The sequence below is a fragment of the Triticum aestivum genome, chromosome 5B, assembly GCF_018294505.1.
Source record: "Triticum aestivum cultivar Chinese Spring chromosome 5B, IWGSC CS RefSeq v2.1, whole genome shotgun sequence".
Taxonomy (NCBI): domain Eukaryota; kingdom Viridiplantae; phylum Streptophyta; class Magnoliopsida; order Poales; family Poaceae; genus Triticum; species Triticum aestivum.
The window spans coordinates 462,721,376-462,728,242 of record NC_057807.1 but is presented as its reverse complement, the minus strand read 5'-3'; positions in this window follow the sequence as shown (position 1 = coordinate 462,728,242).

The window sequence follows — 6,867 nt, the reverse complement described above, 5'->3', positions numbered from 1 at the left end:
TCCGAAGACCACTTCCAGTGTAACTGAGCCTGTACAATTGGCCTCTACACCTGGTATGACGCCTTTGAAGGTCGTCTTTGTGGGTTTAATCCTTGAGGGGTCTATGCCCATCTTGCGGACTGTATCTTGATAAAGCAGGTTCAGGCTGCTGCCGCCGTCCATCAGGACTCTGGTGAGGTGAAATCCATCGACGATTGGGTCTAAAACCAATGCGGCGAATCCGCCGTGGCGGATGCTGGTGGGGTGGTCCCTTCGATCAAAGGTAATCGGGCAGGAGGACCATGGGTTGAACTTTGGGGCGACTGGCTCCATCGCGTATACGTCCCTAAGTGCACGCTTCCGCTCCCTCTTGGGTATGTGGGTTGCGTATATCATGTTCACCGTCCGCACTTGTGGGGGGAAACCCTTCTGTCCTCTATTGTTCGGCGGTCGGGTCTCTTCCTCGTCATCGCTATGCAGCCCCTTGTCATTGTTTTCGGCAATTAGCTTGCCTGCCTGCTTGAATACCCAACAGTCCCTGTTGGTGTGATTAGCTGGCTTTTCGGGGGTGCCGTGTATCTGGCACGAGCGGTCGAGTATTCAGTCCAAATTGGACGGGTCCGGAGTAGTTCTTTTGCATGGCTTTTTCCGCTGAGTGGGTTTGGAGCCTCTGGATCCGACATTGACTGCCGTATCCTCAGTATTGTCGCCGTTAATGCGGCGTCTGTGCTTGTTGCGACGCGACCTGTCATTGCGGTCCTTGGTATCCGGACTGCTAGAATTTTGCTGAGGTTGTTGCTGCGAGCTAGCCAGCTGTCCTCTCCCGCGCAGAAGCGGGTCATGAGTGATGTGAGGGCTGCCATGGATTTTGGCTTTTCCTGTCCCAGATGCTGGGCAAGCCACTCGTCGCGGATGTTATGTTTGAAGGCCGCGAGGGCCTCCGCATCCGGACAGTCGATGATTTGATTTTTCTTAGTTAAGAACCATGTCTAGAATTGTCTGGCCGATTCGTCTAACTGCTGAATTATATGGCTTAGGTTGTCAGTCTCTGGTGGTCGCACATACGTGCCCTGGAAGTTATCAAGGAATGTGGCTTCCAGGTCCTCCCAACACCCAATTGATGCTGCTGGCAAGCTGTTAAGCCAATGCCGAGCTGGTCCTTTAAGCTTGAGTGGGAGGTATTTGATGGCGCGAAGATAATCACCGCGGGCCATGTGGATGTGAAGGAGATAGTCTTCGATCCAAATCGCGGGGTCTGTTGTGCCATCGTAGGATTCAATATTCACGGGTTTAAACCCTTCGGGGATTTGATGATCCATTACTTCATCTGTGAAGCATAGTGGGTGTGCGACGCCTCTGTATTGGGCTATATCACGACGTAGCTCAAACGAGCTTTGTCTACTGTGTTCGGCCCGGCCGGACTTACTGTGTCCGGCACGACGGTTGTCGTTGTGTAACATGGGGCGCCCACGCGATCCGTAGATCGATCTTGATTGTCTTGCCTTATCCTCCAATATATCTCGCAAGTCCGAAGCATTCCCCTGTGGCTTTGTGCTTTTCGAGCGATGCCGGAGTACGGTTCTAGTGGAGGACCTAGAGGCCTCTCTATCGCGGCCACGAGGTGGTCGGTTAGCCGTATTGTGCGCTGGTGATGCAGGTTTATATGCCTCCTCCTCTAATCAGAGGAGCAGCTTGCGTTTGGGGTAGCTTTTGGTGGGGCGTTTGAGTTCATGCTCTTCGGCCGCAAGGACTTCAGTCCATCTGTCGGCTAGTAGATCCTGATCAGCTCTAAGTTGTTGCTGTTTTTTCTTGAGGCTGTTTGCCGTGGCCATGAACCTGCATCTAAAACGCTCTTGTTCGACGGGATCCTCAGGCACGACGAATTCGTCGTCATCGAGGCTTGCTTCGTCTCCGGAGGGAGGCATGTAATTATCATCCTCTACCTCTTCGTCAGCCTCTCTCTCATGAGGGCTGGCTTCTCTGTCCTCCTGTGCTGAGTCTTGCTGGAGGGGGTTGTCTTCGGCACTGTCTGGGGTGCTATTATCTCCGGTGCCGGAATCTCCATTCTTGCTGTGGCGAGATTTAGAGCGGCGCCGCTGACGCCGGCGCTTAGGCTATTTCTTGGAGGGGTCTTCCTCCGCTGTTCCATCGCCATTCCCATTCTTTGGGATGTCCACCATGTATATGTCGTATGACGAGGTGGCTTTCCAGTGCCCAGTAGGCGCTGATTCTTGGTCGTCTCCGGCATCGTCGTCCATACCGTCGATGTCTTCGGAGTCGAAGTCTAGCATGTCGGTTAGATTGTCGACAGTGGCTACTAAGTGGGTGGTGGGTGGGCTTTGAATTTCTTCGTCGGCCGCATCCCAACCGTCCTGACCGCAGTCCGGCCAGGGATCTCCTGATAACGGGTGTCGGTGTCAAAACCGGCGGATCTCGGGTAGGGGGTCCCGAACTGTGCATCTAGGCGGATGGTAACAGGAGACAAGGGACACGATGTTTTTACCCAGGTTCGGGCCCTCTCGATGGAGGTAAAACCCTACTCCTACTTGATTGATATTGATGATATGGGTAGTACAAGAGTGGATCTACCACGAGAACAAGGAGGCTAAACCCTAGAAGCTAGCCTATGGTATGATTGTTGTAATGGTTGTTCGTCCTACGAACTAAAACCCTCCGGTTTATATAGACACCGGAGAGGGCTAGGGTTACACAGAGTCGGTTACAATGGTAGGAGATCTACATATCCGTATTGCCAAGATTGCCTTCCACGCCAAGGAAAGTCCCATCCGGACACGGGACGAAGTCTTCAATCTTGTATCTTCATAGTCTTGGAGTCCGGCCGATGATGATAGTCCGGCTATCCGGACACCCCCTAGTCCAGGACTCCCTCGGTAGCCCCTGAACCAGGCTTCAATGACGATGAGTCCGGCACGCATATTGTTTGGCATTGCAAGGCGGGTTCCTCCTCCGAATTAATTCAAAGAAGATTGTGAACATCAGGATAGTGTCCGGCTCTGCAAAATAAATTCCACATACCACCGTAGAGAGAATAATATGTACACAAGTTCAATCTGCTTTTGTGGCGTGATGTCACACCACTACCAAGCCTTTACTTGAATCGTTTTTATTATACCACCTCAGCGTGTTTAGCGAAGCGGTTTCCTTGGCACGTCTTGTCGAAGCAGAGATCGTGTTCCCCTTATTTGGGGATTCCCATCAATACGGACGTGGGTAACCCAACCGCGCCATTGATTGTGGCGCTTGCGAGATAGGCGAGTTTTACCAGGCCGGTGGGGACGCATAGTCTTCGTCCGCGCATATATAAGGGGATAAGGATCCACCTCTTTTACCTACGCCTTCTTCCTCCTTTGCCTATCCATCTCCGCGCACTCCAGCTCCAGCGCCCAAGTCCGCACATCTCGCCTCAACCTTCTCCAGCCATGTCCGGAGCGGGAGGCAAGTGGATGGCCTCCTCCGTTACGGAGGGGCACATCGAGAAATTGCGCGGCGCCGGATACCTGTCCAGCGACATCGCGCACCGGCTGCCGACGAGGGGCATCTCATCCCCACCCCCAGGCCCCATGAGAGGGTCGTATTTCTTCCCCACTTCCTCCGCGGACTGGGCTTCCCACTATATCCCTTCGTCCAGGGGCTCATGTACTACTACAGCCTAGACTTCCACGATCTGGCGCCAAACTTCATCCTCAACATCTCGGTGTTTATCATCGTGTGCGAGGCCTTCCTCTGCATCCAGCCCCACTTCGGCTTGTGGCTAAAGACCTTCAATGTCAAGCCGAAGGTGGTGAAGGGCGTTCAAGCGGAGTGTGGAGGCGCCATGGTGGGCAAAATGCCCAACGTCATCTGGCTTGAGGGTGCCTTCGTGGAGTCCATCAAAGGGTGGCAATCGGGGTGGTTCTACATCACCGAGCCGCGTGACCCTAAATGGGCAGCGGCCCCCGAGTTCAGATCTGGTACCCCCATGTAGCTCACCTCCTGGAAAGAGAAGGGCTTGCTATGGGGCAGTTCGGAGGAGCTGACCGGACTCCAATCCTGTCTCCAAACCATGGTGAACAAGAAGCTTAAGCTAGTCAACGTGATCCAGGTCATGCTCGTCCGCCGGATTCTCCCCTGCCAACAACGGGCTTTCAATTTGTGGGAGTTTGATCCGGCACAGCACTGGACCCTTAGCGGGCTCTTCGACACAATGTACGAAGCTGCCTGGAGGGTGCTGTTCAAGGGCGGAGAAACCCCCGCATCCGCAACTGAAGATCGCGGATTCAGCACGCAGCGCCCGGCCGGTGCGGTAAGCTATGTTATCCTATATAGGACATTCATTTCTTTCATAGTTTGACTCTATGTGGGATCTAAAATCCCCATGCCTTTAACAGGACTGGCAGAGGACGTCCGGACAGGTTAACTGTTCGGCTCCCCTCCCCGAAGACCCAGCGGATACCCGTTTGACGGGGCTGCTAGTCCCGGCACTTTATGTGGTGCCGGAGAAGAAGGCCAAGAAGAAGGCCACGGGAACCCGAAGAAGTTCCCGGCGCCAGGTGGTATCGGACTCGTCGTCCGATGGCTCCGAGGCGGACTCCTCCCCCGAAGACGAGGAGGAGAAAGAGGCCTCTTCCCAAGAGGGGGGAGAGAAGAAAAGGAAGGCTTCCCCAACGGGGGAGGCCGAAGGGTCCAAGAAGGGAAGGACCCTTCCTCCGGACTGCTCCGCCAACGCCGGCGACAGTGACGGGGAGTGGCCCTCCAGGGCCAAGCCCCCGGCAAGATCGTAAGTATCCGGACTCCTGAATGATTTATAATTTCTCTTTGTGCCATGTAGTGTCCTTCTAATGCCGCATACTACCTGTAGTCCGGCCGAGGATGATCTTCCCGCTTCATCGAGCGGGTCCTTGGCTCCGTCGGATGTGGATTCCCTTCCGACTGCCTCAACTCCCCGTGACGCTGACGACGCCGAGGTGGGATCCCAGGAGGGGACCCATCAGGAGGAGGCTCCGGAGGTGCCGCAAGGCAGCCTCCCGGACTTTGCGCCGAACTCCGCACCGGAACCTGTAGTGGTTCCGGAGTCCGGCAGGCGGCCCCTTCGCAAGAAGGGCAAGACCGTGACACCGGCGGCCTCCGTCCAATCGGAGGCGCCGGACAACTTGTTGGAGGCGCTCAACGGCGCTTCCATCGAGGAAGAACACCGCACTATCATGAGTGCGGTGATTCAGAAGGTTCAGCTCGCCAAGAGCGGGCTGACCGAAGCCTGCAGCAGCCTTCTAACGGGCTTTGAGGTAAGAAATTTAAAATATGTAATGTAATAACGCATAGACAGTAGCCCCTGATGCTCGGTTCGGTGTTTGGAAAGAAAAGTCGGACTGAGGATCTAAAAAGATATACGCAGGAGGTCTAAAAATTATGTCAATATGGGATTGCAGGCTACGCTGCTGACCTCCGCCGCACTGACTGCGGAGGTCGATGCTTTGAAGCAGAACTTCGAGCGGTCCGAGAGTGAGCTTGGCCGTACCAAGAAGCAGCTCGAGGACAGGGAAGGCGAGTAACACCATATTGAATTTGTACCTTATAGAAAAGGATTTTGGTTGCAAGAAAAATAACAAGGATAACATGGGTACTCCAGGGCCACGAACGAGGTGGCGACCCTTAAGGAGGCCGTGTCCGCGGCTGAGCGTAATGCGGCCGCAGAACGAGCTGAGAGAGAGAAGCAAGAGGCGCGGGTGGCGGAGGTGCAGCAAGAGCTCCAGGTTCTTGTGGAAAAGCACAAGAGTTTGGAGCGCGACTCGAGGACTCGAGAGTCCGAGATTGCCTTGGCTCTTGAGAGTGCCAAAGCCGCTAAGGCCGAAGCCCATAGGGCCCTCCAGGAGATCGAGGCGGTGAAGAAGATAGCGGCGGGTAAGGCATTTTTCATGCAAAGCAAGCATGTGAATGTGAATTACCTGTTACTTACCCGAATTCGGAGCTCTCCAGGAGCGTTTGCAGATCTGCCTCGCAGCGTGTCTGATGCCGCCGCATTCTACCCGGCCGAGGAGGGGAGCTCGACGGAGAAGGTCTTCTGGTCTCAGGATGCTAAGGCCGGACATCCGGTGCCCCTTAGAGACCAGCTAAAGCAGCTGGTCGAGCTCCACAAGGTAGCTGAACAGGCCATGAAGGGCCTCATAGTTCGGCTGTGGCCCGAGGAGGCCATGCCTGGGAGCTACTTCGGCTTAGTGCGGCGGCTGGTGGATGCGTGTCCCTGGGTGGAAGTCATCAAGCGCTCCACCTGCATTGAAGGTGCCCGTCGGGCCCTTGCCCGTGCAAAAGTGCACTGGGGCAGGCTGGATGCTGAGAAGCTTCTGACGGACGCGCCGCCGGCGGGCAAGGAGTATCGCACGCCCAAAATGTATTATAAGAGTGTCTTGAAGGGTGCCCGCAAGATTGCGGATGAGTGCTCCAAAGATGTAATATTTGATTAGACTCGCAATGTGTTATCCCGTGCGCTGAAAACTTTGTTCATATGCGCTAAGCAACGCTTATTGATTTAAAATATTACCTTCTGTGCGGCCGTTTATCAAATCTGAGAGATGGCAAGTCGTCGGCTTCAGCCCCCATGCCACGAGTGCTGGGGTGTTCTGGATAAACTTGAGTGCTCTTGTTCCCATTTTTGGGTCCATCTAGGGAGGCGCTCAACACGACGAACAAGGCAATCGGACTTATAATGCTTGAACACTCTCACTTAGCCATAGAATTCTATAATTTTAAATTTCGGCGAAGCCCCTAGTATTCGGAAGACCGAGTTCGGGGCGCTATCCACGCCTGGGCCGGACAAAGCCGGTTCCTCGCTCTAAGCGGCATAAGTCTTTAGGGACTCGAGAAGACCTCTCGAACAGCGACCAGCTCTCGCCT